The following is a 16,937-nucleotide window of genomic DNA, read 5'->3' as shown; positions in this document are numbered from 1 at the left end:
GACCTGCTTGCTAGCCCGAGATCTGACTCGATTCGGAGAATCCTCGCATGCCAGCTGTCGACGAAGCACTCTGACCCGTTCCGCAACCCAACCTAGTTTCTCCACTTGCTCAGTTCTGACCTGGTTCGAAGCTACCTCGCGCGCTCACTAGCTTTCGCGATCCGCACGTTTTTGTGCTTTTCGTCGACCCGCCCCGCGCTTTTGTTGACTGCGCCAACGCGCGTTGACCAGCCGGCCCAGACGGTCTGGACCAGTCTGTTTGACTAGGTTGAGCCGGTTTGACCGGTTCAACTTTGTTTTTGGAGTTTTCGGGCCGATTCGAGAGTTTTTTGGCCAGTTTGAGTTGATTCAAAAGTGTTTGAAGCGGGATCGAGAGTGGTTTTTTGTACTACACCAAATTATTATTGTAATAATTTAGTTTTTAGCTTAATTTAAGAGGCCAAACCAATCCATTTTAGAGTGTTTAATTAATTGTGCATGTTGATGTATGTTTTAATTATTTTTTGAATCTTGTTGTGCATATATATGCCATATAGATTTAAAATCCCACCATAGGTTAACATGTACATGCATTTGATATATGTTATAATTGTTGTAATGTATATAGTATGCATGTTAAGTTGTTTTTTTTAATAAAAGGTGTTATATTAAAGCATGATCATTGAATATGGGTGTATGTTATAGATGTGTGATTCTAGGGTTATAATGGTTTCATTTTTTTTTATAATTGTTATAAAATAACCTAGACTTTAAAATCTATAACAAAGGTAAAAGTTGCATGCTCACCTAGGATTAAATTGGTGCAATTTTAATCGACTTTTCTAAAAGAGTTAGAATAGGTCGATTACTTGTTAAACAAAGAGTTATTTACTTACCCTGGGAGATCTTGTCTAAGGTTGGAGGTTCTTAAGATGGCGGTTTATGGAACACCTCCTTCCTGGAGATCAAACTGGCGTCTAAGTCAAATAACCCTAGTTTTAATGAGCATGCATGAGAGATGTGAGGTAATAAAATTTGTTTATCTCCTAGACATCATAGGTTAAAATCCAGTATAAGAGTTATACATGGATCTATCACCTAGACTTAGGATATGTTTAATTTAGCCAAAATATATCTCTAAGTTTTTTTAATATATACCCTAAAGTTATAGAACACTTCAGCTAGAGAGAAGTAGTGTACTTTTAGCTCTAGTGTCCCTAAGAGTTCACATCGTGAGGTCCATGTAGGGCTTTGGGCTGTGCTTAGGAGCAGACTCCCTTTGGAGAGTGTTTGCATGGATCAATATCAAGGTGAATAGGGGAAGTAGTTCATAGTAAGTGGGTGAGGGGTATGTAACAACATATCCCATAGACTCTTCCATTATGTCGCACTGTGAGATTCCTATAATGCGCCTACATGTCTGTCCTGTAGCGACCTTTCCCTTCGGAGGGTTGTATTATAGGATTTGGAACACCGCGAACTCCAAATCCAGATAGGCTCTCTTAGATCAATTTTCATATTGACTTTTCACTTTCGGAAGCATGTTGATTCTAGTCTCTAAAATCCAAAATTGGAAGGTTACACTTATAAGAATTACTAAGATGTTAGTATATTCTCGACCAAAGTAGCGATAACTAAAGTGCTATACGAATAAAGATTTATTCTGGGGTTAGCATCTAGTCAAGATTGACTTTGTTCAAAAGAGGAATAATCGACTGCCCTTCGGTGGAGGTTACTCTAAACTTTTGAAATATCGTTGCAAAATATAATTATGAAGGGTACATTATTAGTTTTTTTGCTAAATTAAGTTAGTTTCTTTGTGATTAGAGTTTTTCTAAAAAAATATGTTTATCTTTTTCAGCATGAATAGCTTGATAATTTAACTCTTAGCTTCTGAGAAACTAAACAGCGATAATTATTCAGCATGGAAATCAAATCTAAACACAGTACTGGTAGTTGATGATCTAAGATTTGTCTTAACTGAGGAATGTCCTCAAGCCCCAGCCTCAAATGCTAACCGAATTGTTCGGGAAGCATACGATCGATGAGTCAAAGCCAATGAAAAGGCTCGTCTTTACATTCTTGCCAGCATGTCTAATGTTTTGGCAAAGAAACATGAATCCTTAGCTACGGCTAAAGAGATAATAGATTCATTAAGAGAAATGTTTGGGCAACCATCATGGTCCCTTAGACAGGCAATTAGGCACATTTATACAAAGCGGACGAAGGAGGGGACCTTTGTTAGAGAATATATCCTGGGCATGATGATGTACTTCAATATCGCTGAAGTAAATGGCAGACCCATTGATGAGGCTAATCAAGTTAGTTTTATCTTACAATCTCTTCCGAAGAGTTTTATACCTTTTGAGACAAATGCGTGTTTAAATAAGATAGAATTTAACCTCATTACCCTTTTTAACGAGCTCCAGTGTTCCAAAATATTACTTTAGGTAAGGGGAAGGAAGTGGAAGAAAATGTTGCTACCACTAAGAAAAATTTTATAAGAGGATCATCCTCTGAAAATAAAGCTGGACCCTCTAAAGCTCAAATGAAAAAGAAGGGGAAAGGACAAGCTCTCAAGATAAGAAAGGGAATGAAGGATGCAGATAATGGAAAATGTTTCCACTATAACCAAAACGGGCATTGGAAGAGAAATTGCTCGAAGTACCTTGCAGAGAAGAAAGTTGAGAAAATGGTACAAGGTAAATATGATTTACTGGTCGTTGAAACTTGTTTAGTGGAATATGATACTTCAACCTGGATACTAGATTCAGGAGCCACTAATCATATTTGTTTCTCGTTTCAGGAAACTAGTTCTTGGAAAAAGCTTGAAGAAGGTGAGATAACCCTCAAAGTTGGAACATGAGAGGTTGTCTCAGCTGAAGCAGTGGGAGATCTGAAGTTGTTTTTTGAAGATAGAAATATAGTACTTAAAAATGTTTTATATGTACCTCTGTTCGTTGCTATCGTGATTCGCATTAGGAGTGTATTGTATAAAATAAATTGCAAGAATAAGTTCTAAGTATAAGTGATGCGTTAATGCTTTGATGCGTTTATGTGATTGTAACACATTAGTGCATTAGAGATACGCCACAGAATGCACAACACTCCACTATTGACTTTCAAGTTTTCCTAATCCAGACCCAAGTATAAATCCAATTTAGGTTCCTGGTAAGTTGAGGGTCGAACTCATAGATTCAGTTAAATGAATGCAGACCTTGCGTTGTAGCTATTGTAGAAGTTTCCTAAATGTATGAAGAGAAAAGTGTTATTTACACTAAAGTGTTGTGCTTGTGCCAAAAGATACAAAAGAGTTGAGTAGTGAATGATGGATCATGCGAAAATGGATTTTAATGTAAGTGGCATGCGTCGATCTAAGATGAATGTACACTAACCAGAGTGTGATGTGGATAAGATGGGATGATTTGCTTATCTTTGTTTATGCGTTAGACTTTATTCAACACTTCTCAATGCGAATAACATACAAAACCTAACTCTAGGATGCATGCGTCGAACACAGAATGCAATAAACACCAGTAAATCTATCTCTAGATGTACTAGGCATTCTACTTGATGCGGCTTAGTTATTCTCTCGAATAATCTAAGTTAAAGATATTTTTACCAATTGATCAAGATGGCTTAAGCGTTTGAAATGAGATTTTGCATAAAGTAAAGATGCATTCAACATAAATAAGAAATAAACAATGGCAAAGTATGATGGATCAAATATATGAATTTTATAAAGAAGCATATTGTCTTTACAAAAGCAATATTTAATCAGATGAAATGAAAGCGATAAATGAGATGAAAGGAACTGAGTCAAGCCACAGAGTACAATCTCTTGTATCTCTTTGGCTCAATCTAGTTGTGTACAATCACTTGTATAGGAGTTGGACGAAGTGTCTTTCTCAAGCTTGACTTCCTCTACTCCCTGACCGGTGGTGATGGTGGTTTTCAACCCTTCTGATCGTCTTGGCACCATAGCACAGCTTCTAAAGAACTAAAAGTATGACTATGCTAATTATAAGAGTGAGGATCTTGAAAATTTATGTGTATTGTATATGTATCTGGAGGGACTTCATCTATTTATAGGCGTTGGTAATCTCCACTTGGTGATTGGCAGCATTAAAGTCCATGCCCTGGTCAGCTGCCTGACACTCAGAAGCTTTTCAGACGCCGCCTGCTATAGGTGCCCATACTTGTAAGTGGTGATGTGACACAATCAGCCTGGATCAATGAATCTTCTCTGCGTTGAATTCCTTCCGACGCATGGCCCATGCGTTAGAACTTTTGCCTGTGACACTTCTTAATGATGCGTTAGCTTCTTGTTGAAATCCTGCAATACAATGTGTTAGTGCCGCAGTATTTGGTAATAAAACTTCTTTTGCATGAGTTTGCTAATGTTTGAGTAATTCCATGCGTTTCTTCTAAAAATGAGGAGAATTTATCATTAAAAACCTTAGTTGTTCCAACTTAAGAGCAAAAATAACTTGTATTTCTACAAGTTATCAACTTCTTATGAAGAGGAATTTGATATTATCCCTTGTATTATAGAACAATTATATACAGTATCTTTTAATATAAATGAAGCGTTCATTTTTTGTAAAAGTATTCAAATTTGTTCTGCTACACTTGAAGACAACTTAAATAAGTTAAGGCCAACTAGAGCAAATTTTGTTTTAAATACTGAAATGTTTAGAACATTATAAACTCAGAATAAAAAACAAAAGGTTTCTTCCAACGCCTATCTATGGCACCTAAGACTTGGTCACATAAATCTCAATATGATTGGGAGATTGGTCAAGAATGGACTTTTAAGTCAGTTTGAAGATAACTCTTTACCTCCATGTGAATCCTATCTTGAAGGAAAGATGACTAAGATATCTGTTTTAGGAAAAGGTCTTAGAGCCAAAGTACCCTTAGAGCTCGTACATTCGGACCTTTGTGGACCAATGAATGTCAAGGCTCAAGGTGGGTATGAATATTTCATCAATTTTATTGATGATTATTCAAGGTATGGTCATGTCTACCTGCTTCATCATAAGTCTGATTCTCTTGAGAAGTTCAAAGAATATAAGGCTGAAGTTGAGAATGAATTAGGTAAAACAATAAAGACACTTCGATCAGATCGAGGTGGATAGTATATGGACATACGATTCCAAGACTATTTGATAGAAAACGGATCCAGTCACAACTCTCTGCACCTAGTATGCCTTAGTAGAATGGTGTATCAGAAAGAAGAAACTGAACCTTATTAGATATGATTCGCTCTATGATGAGCTATGCTCAATTGCCTGATTCCTTTTGAGGATATGCACTTGAATTTGTTGTCCATATTTTGAACAACATTCCCTCTAAAAGTGTTTTAGAAACACCTTATGAGCTGTGAAAAAGGGTGTAAAAGTAGTTTACATCACTTTAGAATTTGTGGTTGCCCAGCACATGTGTTGGTACAAAATCCCAAGAAATTGGAACATCGTTCAAAGTTATGCCTATTTGTAGTTATCCAAAGGAAACAAGGGGTGGTCGGTTTTATCATCCTTAAGAAAACAAGGTATTTGTATCAACAAATGCCACATTCTTAGAGGAAGACCACATTAGAAATCATCAACCATGCAGTAAAATAGTGTTGAAAGAAATTTCAAAAGATGCTACAAATATGCCTAGTTCATCTACTAAAGTAGTAGATAAAGCTAGTATTTTTGTTTAGTCACATCCTTCTCAAGAGTTGAGAGTGCCTTGACGTAGTGGGGGAGTTGTTCATCAGCCTGACCACTATTTGGGTTTAGCTGAAACTCAAATCATCATACTTGATGAGGGCATAGAGGATCCATTGACCTATAAACAGGCAATGAATGATGTGGACCATGACCAGTGGATAAAAGCTATGGACCTCGAAATGGAGTCAATGTACTTTAATTCATTATGGACTCTTGTAGATAAACCAGGTGATATGAAACCATTGGTTACAAATGGATCTACAAGAGAAAATGAGGTCAAGCCGGTAAAGTACAGACTTTTAAGGCTCATTGTGGCAAAAGGTTATACCCAGAGAAAATGAGTGGACTATGAAGAAACTTTCTCTCCCGTTGCCATGTGAAAGTCGATAAGAATACTCTTACCCATTGCAACTTTTTATGACTATGAAATTTGGCAAATGGATGGCAAGACAGCCTTTTTGAATGGCAATTTTGAAGAGAGTATCCATATGGTTCAACCAGATGGGTTTATAGTTTAGGGTCAAGAACAAAAGGTTTGTAAGCTTGAAAAATCCATTTATGGATTAAAACAAGCTTCTAGATCCTAGAATATAAGGTTTGATACTGCAATCAAATCTTATGGCTTTGAATAGAATGTTGATAAGCTTTGTGTTTACAAAAAGATCATTAATTCTGTTGTAGTGTTCTTGGTTTTATATGTCGATGATATTCTACTCATTGTGAATGATGTAGGATATCTTACTGACATCAAGCAATGGCTAGATACACAATTCCAAATGAAAGATTTAGGAAATGCGCAGTATATTCTTGGGATCCAAATTGATCGGAATTGCAAGAACAAGACACTAGTCATGTCTCAAGCATCTTATATAGACAAAATGTTGTCTAGATATAAAATGCAGAATTCCAAAAAGGATATGTTGCCTTTCAGACATGGAATTCATTATCAAATGAACAATGTCCTAAGACACCTTAAGATGTTGAGGATATGAGAAATATTCCCTATGCTTCCACTGTTGGAAGCTTGATGTATGCAATGTTATGTACTAGACCTAACATATGCTACTCAGTAGGGATTGTCAGTAGGTACCAGTCTAATCCTGGACGTGATCATTGGACTACCGTTAAGAACATCTTAAAGTATCTCAAGAGAACTAGGGACTACATGCTCGTGTATAGTGCTAAGGATTTGATCCTTACTAGATACATTGACTCTGATTTCCAAACTGATAAAGATGCTAGAAAGTCTATATCTGGATCAGTGTTCACTCTTAATGGAGAAGCAGTAGTGTGGAGAAGCGTAAAACAAACCTGTATAACTGACTCCACAATGGAAGCTGAATACGTAGCTGCTTGCAAAGCAGCAAAAGAAACAGTATGGCTGAGGAAATTCTTTACAGATTTGGAAGTTGTTCCAAATATGCATCTACCCATCACCTTGTATTGTGACAACAACGGTACAGTTGCAAATTCAAAAGAACCTCGAAGCCATAAATGAGGAAAGTTTTTTGAGCAAAACATTGCTAATCCTTTTACAAAAACCCTCACGGCTAAAGTTTTTTAGGGTCACCTACAGAGTTTAGGTCTACGGTATTTCTAAACTAGGACAAGTGGGAAATTATGTTGGACATGAATGCTCTAGTTTATTGTATTCATATGTTTATTGTACTCATATGTAATATTAATTTCTCACAGTTAAATTCAGCATCGTTTGATCCTACTAGGAGTTTTAGTCCAAGTGGGAGTTTGTTGGATTTTATGTCCTAAAACTCGTAATTTGTAATATCATATTCTTGTTCAATAAAGCTGTTATTGAAAATCTTTAGTAAAATTAAATTCTATATTCATGAATCCAATAAAATAAGGATCCGAGGCTATTAAGTTTAAGTTTGAACTTTATGTAGTGAAATAAATGTGGATCAAGTTCAAATATATAGCCAAAATGGTCTATAGTATATGAATAAGGTTGGGCGCCTTATTCTGAGGACACTATGGATGTGGCCCATTTTGTAGTTAGTACAAACGATGTGATCCTAAACCGTTCATGTGGAGACATGAAAGTGAGGGTATCATATGTAAAGAGTTTACATAAGATTGGACCATGAAATAGTCACTTTTTTCGTTCTAAATGCCGTTTTATATTTAAAACTGACTATTTCGTTAGTTCATAACCTTGGTAACTTAATATTAATCCTGAGCTAACTATGAACTCCTGTTCACTCGGAATTATCCTTAGATCTGCATAGGTGAGGGCAGCTCATTATCGCTGGCCCAGTAAGTCTCCCATTTCAGGGGTAAGATCAAGTGGATAGCTGGGAACATAGGGTGCAAAACAAAATTCACTCCTACCCATTATAGAGATAGTAGATAGGTTGTTCCCTTTAGTACTGAATCTAGGTCTTGAACAAGGGGCCCCACCTTCTCCTTGGCCCGAGATGAGGTTCGGTTTATAGGTTGGACCTTAAACCAATTGTTCATTAGAGGATCAGTAGAACTTAAGGAATAAGATGAGTCTTGGGGGTAAAACGATTTTTATGACCCAGCCGAGATTACGAACAACCTGTGAAGGATTAGCTTACTAATCATGGTTATATCAAATGGACACAAATATATCTATAGTTAGGGGAGTGCAACTACGGGACTATAGTAAAATGACCCGTTAGTTAACGAATGTTGATCAACTCCGTCTAAAAGAGTTTAGCCAGCTAATCCCAGATGTTGGAGCCCATGATCTATAAGTCCATTAGGTTCCCCTACTAGCTCATATGGAATAAACTTTGAACAGTATGATAGAATGATTCGAATTGTTCAAATTAGGTGAAGAGAGAAAAACCGACAAGTATATGTGATATAGTGGTCGGTTTTCAGTTTAGAGATATAGCTTTAATGATTAAATGTGATTTAAATATCAAGAATATGAATACATTAGTATTCGGAAGCTCGAAAATAATGGAAATGATCAAAGATGTAAAAAGTCAAAAAATTGACTTTTGACTTTGAAAAGTCAAACTTTGACTGACCTTATATTCAAATGTGGTTTGAATTTCGAGAAAATGAATACAGATTCATACTCGGGAGGCCAAAATTAGTCAACATGGAAAAGATCATAAAAAGTCAAAATGTTGACTTTTCGGTAAAAATTTGACTTTGACAAAATGACCATTTTACCCTTTGACTAAAGTTAGTGGGAAAATCCAAACTTTTGTTGGATAATTCCACTAACAAGATAGTGGGCTAGGTGTTGGCTTATAGTGGATACATCAAGCCCACTTAGATAGTGGATTTTGAGGTGTTGGGTTTTTATGAATTTATTTCATGCAATTTTTGCATGGTTTTTTCTATAAATTTGGGCTTTCAAATTGGATAAAAGACTTTTGACATTTTTGCCAAAACTAGTATCTAAATTGGACTGAAACAAAACCCAAACCAAAAAGAAAAATCCATCTCCTATTTCCATTTCTTTCTCTCTCTCGATTTCTTCATCCATCGGGTCCCAACACCCAGTTCTGAGTCCAGAGGATAGTAGTTCAGCTTAGTGGTTGTCCGGTTCGTGATCGGGCAGAGATAGAAGCATTTCGAGAGCTTCAAAGGTAATATTTCAAAAAACCCTAATTAATTAATTTAGGGTTGTATGTTAATTTTGTGCAATTAGAGTAAAATTGGTATTTAATTTCGCTGCGGATGCCTATTTTTCGATCACCTTGGTTATCTTATGTGAACTTAAGCATGTATATGTGATATACAAGTGGATCATGCCTATGTGATAACTGAAATCAGTCTGTAGTATAAGGATTAAGGTGGGATACCTGATCCTGGTGACACTACGGATACGGCTTGCTTTGTAGAGGTTTACAAGTGTTGTAAACTACTATAGATGATAGATCCTGACCATTCCTGTGGAGACGTGGAGCGAGGGTGTCCTATACAAAGAGTTTGTATAAGACCTGGACCACGAGATGACTAGACTCTGTATATAACGCCGTTGAAGCTAAAGACTTACGTCTCACCTAAACGATCATAGGTGACACGACTTTAATCCTGAGTGATTTGTGAACTCTTGCCTTTGAGTACGATCCTTTGATTAGTTTGGGTGAGAGTGGCTAGATTGCCAACTCAACATGCCTACCTTTTTGGGGACTTATCTGATCTGGGAGCTGGGAACTCAATCCATAATATGGAATTCACTCCTTTCCCGAAGCAGGGATAAATAAAGAGATTGCTCCCTTAAGGGCTGATTCCGGTGCTTGAACATAGTGGCCACAGCTTCTCTTTGGAAGAGAAGACTCAGTCATAGTAGGATTATGACTTATGTACATTAGAGGGATTAGTGGTACTTAAGGAGACAAATGTAACTATAGTGGCATAACGATTATTGGCCCAACTGTACTTATGAGTGATTTGTGAAGGGTTATCTTACTGCTGATTGGTTAAGATAGACACATAATATATTTGTAGTGAAGAGAGTTTAGTTGTCGGTCTTTAGTGGAGTGCCTGGCAGTTAACGGATGGTGGATCCCATGACTAAAGAGTTTAGTCAGTTATTCACGTACCGTTGGAGCTTCGGATCTACAAGTCCATGAAGTCCCCTTGGTAGCTTGGATTCTGTTGAGGATCAATTCTTGGTGTTGATTTGAAATGTTCAAATTGACAAGAGGTATTTTGATTATATATGATATAATCGGTATGATGTATGAGATACATCTAATGGAGGATTGATGTAAATGAGATTTACATTAAGTACCATGAAATAGAAAAAGAACTATGGTTTATATGTTTCATGAGATGAAATATTAAAACTATAGGTTATAAATATAGTATGATAAGTTCGTTATCATTTATATTTATAATAATATTAATTATTAGATAATTAATACTTTTTCTTTTAAATAACCAAAGTAGTGGGTGCTTATTGGATCATGGTAACCGAGAGTTTAAAAGGAAAGTGGTTTCCTATTTTGAAAAGGAGTTTTTTTTACAAAGGTTTGAAAAAGATTTTGAGTTTTCCCTTCGGCGAAAAGAAACTCACGGTGGTCGTCAAGTAAATACAGATTTACTAAACGATGACTGGGCGAGCTAAACGATCGTGCAGGTGCGAGTTAAACGATCGTGCAGTGTTTACTAAACGATCGCATAGCTTTGCTAGACGATCGCTGGCCCAAGGTATACGATCGTGTAGAGTCTGTACGTGACAGACCGAGCTAGACAATAGAGCTAAACGATCGCATTGCTTTATCTAAACAATTGGGCATCGACCTATACGATAGGTCTTCGACTTCTCCCACTTGCCCAGTCGTGTACACGATCATTGTTTTTTCCGTTCGTCTGCCTCATACCAAGTACGAACAGAGCCCACCCTCTGGATTCTCACACCGAAAATACCAAGGTCGCCTTATTGGTGGTGTCAGACTCAACTCGACACCGTCGAGGTTTTCTAGGGGCCATTCATGGTGTTGTGGAGGCCGTTCGTGTCACGGAGGACGAGTGAGGAGTCCGTTCGTGTTGTGGAGGAGTTCGTGACCGAGGAGATCGCTGAGAACGAGCGCGAAGTGTTCGTGCGGTGTTGCGGTCGTGTAGATTGAGAGCTCGTGGTTGCTGTTGTTCGATTAGAGTTGCGCATTGGAGCGTGGGGATGCTTCTGCCGATGTTCATATAGAGTTTGATCTCTGTTCTTCTGTATTGTTCATGCTGTAATTTTTCTGTATAATTGTATAACCGTTTGTTTGAAGTCGACTGTAAATGATTTATTGATTCATGATTGTAATTTGGAGTTCGCGGTGTTAGGACCCGAAAGATGGTGAACTATGCCTAAGCGAGGCGAAGCCAAAAGAAACTCTGGTGGAGGCCCGCAGCGATACTGACGTGCAAATCGTTCATCTGACTTGGGTATAGGGGCGAAAGACTAATCAAACCGTTTAGTAGCTGGTTCCCTCCGAAGTTTCCCTCGGGATAGCTGGAGCCCGTGGGCGAGTTCTATTGGCTAAAGCCAATGATTAGAGGCATCGGGGCGCAACACCGTCGACCTATTCTCAAACTTTAAATAGGCAGGACGGTGCAACGACTTTGTTAAGCCACGCCACGGAATCAAGAGCTCCAAGTGGGCCATTTTTGGTAAGCAAAATTAGCGATGCGAGATGAACCGGAAGCCTGGTTACGGTGCCTAATTGTGCACTAACCTAGATCCCACAAAGGGGGATGGTCGATTAAGACAGTAGGACGGTGGTTATGGAAGTCGAAATCTGCTAAGAAGTGTGTAACAACTCACCTGCCGAATCAACTAGCCCCAAAAATGGATGGCACTGAAGTACGCGACCTATACCCGATCGTCGAGGCAAGAGCCAGGCCCCGATGAGTAGAAGGGCACGGAGGTCGCTTCAAAACCTTGAGAAGGAGCTCGGGCAGAGTGGCCGTCAGTGTAGATCTTGGTGGTAATAGCAAATATTCAAATGAGAACTTTGAAGGCTGAAGGGGGGAAAGGTTCCATGTGAACGGCACTTGCACATGGGTTAGTCGATCCTAAGAGACGGGGGAAGCCCGTTTGATAGTGCGACAGCGTGAACTTCGAAAGGGAATCGGGTTAAAATTCTTGAACCGGGACATGGTGGTTGACAACAATGTTAAGGATTTCTGAGACGTTGACGGGGGCCTCGAAAAGAGTTATCTTTTTTGTTTAACAATCTGCCCACCCTGGAAATGGCTCAGCTAGAGGTAGGGTCCAACGGTTGGAAGAGCATTGCACATCGCGTGGTGTTCAGTGTGCCCCCGACGACTTTTGAAAATCCGGAGGTTCGAGTGCCTCTCACGTCCGGTCGTACTCATAACCGCATTAGGTCTCCAAGGTAAAAAACCTCTGGTTGATGGAACAATGTAGGCAAGGGAAGTCGAAAAAATGGATCCATAACCTCGGGAAAAGGAATTGCTCTGAGGGTTGGGCACGGGGGTCCCAGTCCCGAACCCGTCGGCTGTTAGTTGGCTTGCTGACGATTGTGAATGGCTACGGAATGGCGAGATCGGCGCGGGCGGCGCACTAGGAGGCGGATCGACGGCAGTTGGCCCAATCGATGGAAAGGAAGAAAAATTTCGAGGGGGGAGGGGGGGCTTGGGCGACATGAGGGTTAAAGGAAGGGGAAGGGAAAGAAGGAAAATAAAAGAAAATAAAAGGAAAAGAAAAGAAAATAATATATATATATATATATATATATATTTCACTTTATTCTTTTTGTATTCCATTTATTCTACTAAATTCCTTTCCTTCCCAAAATGAAATCAATTCATGCTATTAATTTCCAAATTGAATTATGCGACAGGAAAAGTCCAATTTCCACAATAATTAAACTTCAACAATTACACTTAAATGCCCAAAATTCCAAAAACACCCTCAAATAATAAAAATTACTGAAATTACATTACCATAAACTTTTGGGGTGTTACATCGAGGATACTCGAGGATTTTCTTGATCATCGTTCAGTGATCAAATGTTGGATTGGACTGATACCAATCCCTACTGCATAGCGAATGTCGGGTCTGGTACACAACATTGCATACATTAAGCTTCCACCAGCTGAAGCATAGGGAATCCGTCTCATCTCCTCAATTTCTTGAGGTGTCTTAGAACATTGATCCTTAGACAAAACGATTCCATGCCCGAAGGGTAACAAACCGCTCTTGGAATCCTACATCCTGTACCTGATCAAAATTTGATCAATGTATGATGCCTGAGACAAGGCTAACCTCTTGTTCTTACGATCCTGAATGATCTGGATGTCTAGAACATACTGTGCCTCACACAAATCTTTCATTTGGAATTGGGCAACTAGCCACTTCTTAATGTCAGTCAGATAGCCTACATCATTCCTAATGAGTAGGATATCATCCACATACAATACCAAGAAAGCTACTGAGCTGTTGATGATCTTCTTGTAGACAGAAGGCTCATCAACATTCTGATCAAAGCCAAACAACTTGACCGCGGTGTCAAATCTAATATTCCATGATCTAGATGCTTATTTCAGCCCATAAATGGACTTATTAAGCTTGCAAACTTTTTGCTTTTGATTTGGAACTACGAACCCCTCTAGTTGAGTCATGTAGATGGTCTCCTCAAGATTACCATTAAGAAAGGCAGTCTTGACGTCCATTTTCCATATCTCATAATCATAAAATGTGATTGTGGGTAGGATTATTTTGATAGACTTGAGCATGACAACAGGTGAGAAAGTCTCCTCATAGTCAACTCCCTCAACCTAGGTATAACCCTTTGTCACGAGTCTAGCCTTAAAGGTTTGTACCTTTCCATCGACACCTCTCTTTTGCTTATAGATCTACTTACACCCAATAGGTCTTACCCCATCAGGCAGATCCATAAGCTCCTAGACGTTATTGAAGTACATAGACTCCATCTCCCGGTTCATGGCTTTAATTCATTCATCCTTGTCAACATCCTTTATTGGTTTCTTAAAAGACAATGGATTCTCGACCCCATAATTAGAAATGACGTTTTGGGCTTTAGTCAAACCCATGTAGCGATCCAGTGGGTTCATAACCCTCACACTACGTCGAGGCAGTCTCAACTCTTGAGCTGGTTTACTAGATGTACCGACATCAACAACTCTGGTTGATCTGGTGGTCTGTTCAACAACTCTTGTTGAACCCTCAGTAGTCTCAGTCTCTCTAGAAATCTCATGTCAAACAAGCTTACTTCGTGGCTTATGATCCAGAATGTGGTCTTCTTCCAAGAAGATAGCATTTGTTGAAACAAACACTTTGTTCTCACTCGGATCATAGAAGTATCCACCCCTCATTTCCTTGTGGTAGCCTACAAAGAGGCAAACTTTCAAACGCGGTTCCAACTTCTTCGGGCTAGTCATTAGCACATGTGTCGGACACCTCCAAATCCTGAAGTGGCGTAAACTACCTTTATGGCCTCTCCACAACTCAGAAGGTGTTTTAGCAAGGGAACATTGTTCAAAATATAGTATGCAGTCTCCACTACAAAACCCAAAAACAAGTCTGGAAGATGAGACTAACTCATCATAGACCGAATCATGTCCAACAAGGTTCTGTTTCTCCTTTCTAATTCACCATTCTGCTGAGATGTACCTGGGGCCGTGAGTTGGGATGCAATCCCATGTTCTATCATATAGGTCTGGAATTGAAGGTTCATATACTGTCCACCACGATCAGATCGTAGTGTTTTTATCTTCTTACCTAACAAGTTTTTCAACTTCAGCCTTATACTCCTTGAACTTGTCATGGGCTTTAAACTTACACTGCATTAGGTAGAGATACTCGTACCGTGAATAATCATATATGAAAGAGATGAAATATTCATGCCCACCTCGAGCCCTAACACTCAGGGAATCATAGAGGTCAGAATGTACAAGCTCCAAGATTTTCTTAGCTCTGTAACCTTTTCCATTAAAATGTCGTTTGGTCATCTTGCCTTTGAGGCATGATTCATACATCCCTTTGCGCTCGAAAAGTAAGAATTGATGTTCAAAAAAATCTTGCAATGAGTCCATGATCTCGCGTGCAATGACCATGTTCTCAACCCTTTTGGCCAAAACATCAGGTATGCTAGCCAAAATGTGAAGTGGGGCTAATGAATTAGCCTTCATCTATAATTCATATGCATTATGAACACTTCGCGGTGCATCAAGGGTCGAGACTTGAGGACATTCCTCAACCATGACAAATTTGAGGTCGTTTACCACAAAATACGTTTTACAAGACTCTTTCCATTGTATGTAATCGGTCAAATTAAAGGTATTCAATGGAAAAAATAAAAAGTTGCTAAAAACAAAAAACACATTGACCGACATTAGGTTTTAAGCAAATACCCGTTAAAAATATACAACATCCAATAAGGTTTAGCAAAATTAACATGAACTCTGTATGACATCTAGTTTCGCAATGATGCTTCAAAGGTTTAGGACAAAAGTCGCCGAAGGGAGGTCAATTATCCCTCCTTTGAATTGAGAAATTCTCAACTAGTCATTAATACCAGAACAACTCTTGCTCCTATAACGACTAGCCATCATTGATTTGGTCAAGAGAACATTAACTTACTTAACAATCTCCCGTAAGTGTAACCTGCCATTTTAGGCCCTAGAGATCTACCCCAAGCAACCAATAGGAAGGGAAAAGATCTGATTGGGGCAAAACCTAAAGCGACCCTATCCATTTCTGGAGTTCACTTTGATCTTGACCAACTGTACAAAACCCATCCGAAGGGAGACACACTTAAGGCGCCACGAGGGAGTACAGAATGATCTCACGATGTAAACCAATGACAGAGACCGTAGGACATGTTGACATACACCCTTCACCCGCTTACTATAAATACTCTCTCCGTCCACCTTGATATTGAATCATGCAAACACCATCCGAAGGGGGGATGCTCCCAGGGTACCATGAGGCCAAGCATGAATCTCATGGTGTGAACATTCAGAGAGAAACTTGAGTGGAATTCTTGACATATCAGATACATTTCTTCCTCCCATTGAGCATTTTATAACCTAGGGTTTAGTTTACTTAGAAAAAACACGGCTAAGAATTTTAACTAAGTGACTTTTTAGGTTTGCCCAAGAGTAACTTTTACCTTGGATAGTTTAACAACTTTTGATCATCATCCATTAAACTCTTTAATGGAGTCTTTGACCAACTGTCGCATGCTTGCAGAAAATCTATCTAATTCACCTTTCCAGATAGGTTTCCAGGTAGGAGTATTCCATTTTCGTCAGCTTAAGAACTCCAGCCTAGACAGAACCCACCATAGACAAAAGGTCCCTTATATATAGATTTAATACAATTTTAATCTTTTATGCCAATCAATTTAATCCTATTAAACCGATTTAAAAAGATTAAAACTAGGTTACTAATCCCATTAGAACCTTTGAACTTAGGTCTATCTCAATCCAATTTTAAAACCCTTTTAAAACATGAGTTCACCCTAAGTCGGCATGCAACTCTTTCTTATCGATTTTAGTTTTAATTTCCTTTATAACGCTTATAACGGAAACAACCAAAACTACAACGCAAAGCTAACACATACAAGGCATTTATAACTCTTATAAATAGCCTGAGTGTCATGCTCAATGCATTGTTCATTCATTGTTACCTTGTTATACAACTATTATACAAACAAGCAATGAACCAAGCGCAACATGCTTCCATACACCCTTATACTATAACGCTTATAATAAAATGATGATGTATGAATATGCTCACTGCATGCACTA

General features: G+C 38.6%; 1 pseudogene; it reads left to right on the top strand.

The window, feature by feature from the left end:
• Positions 1–11,458: 11,458 nt before the first annotated feature.
• LOC150033439 (25S ribosomal RNA) lies at positions 11,459–12,552 on the top strand (annotated as a pseudogene).
• The last annotated feature ends 4,385 nt before the right edge of the window (positions 12,553–16,937 follow it).

Source organism: Benincasa hispida, chromosome 10 (assembly GCF_027475165.1).
Source record: "Benincasa hispida cultivar pf3 chromosome 10, pf3_genome.v1.1, whole genome shotgun sequence".
NCBI classification, from domain to species: domain Eukaryota; kingdom Viridiplantae; phylum Streptophyta; class Magnoliopsida; order Cucurbitales; family Cucurbitaceae; genus Benincasa; species Benincasa hispida.
The sequence above is the reverse complement of the archived record's forward strand: the minus strand, read 5'-3'. Positions and strand labels throughout refer to the sequence as shown.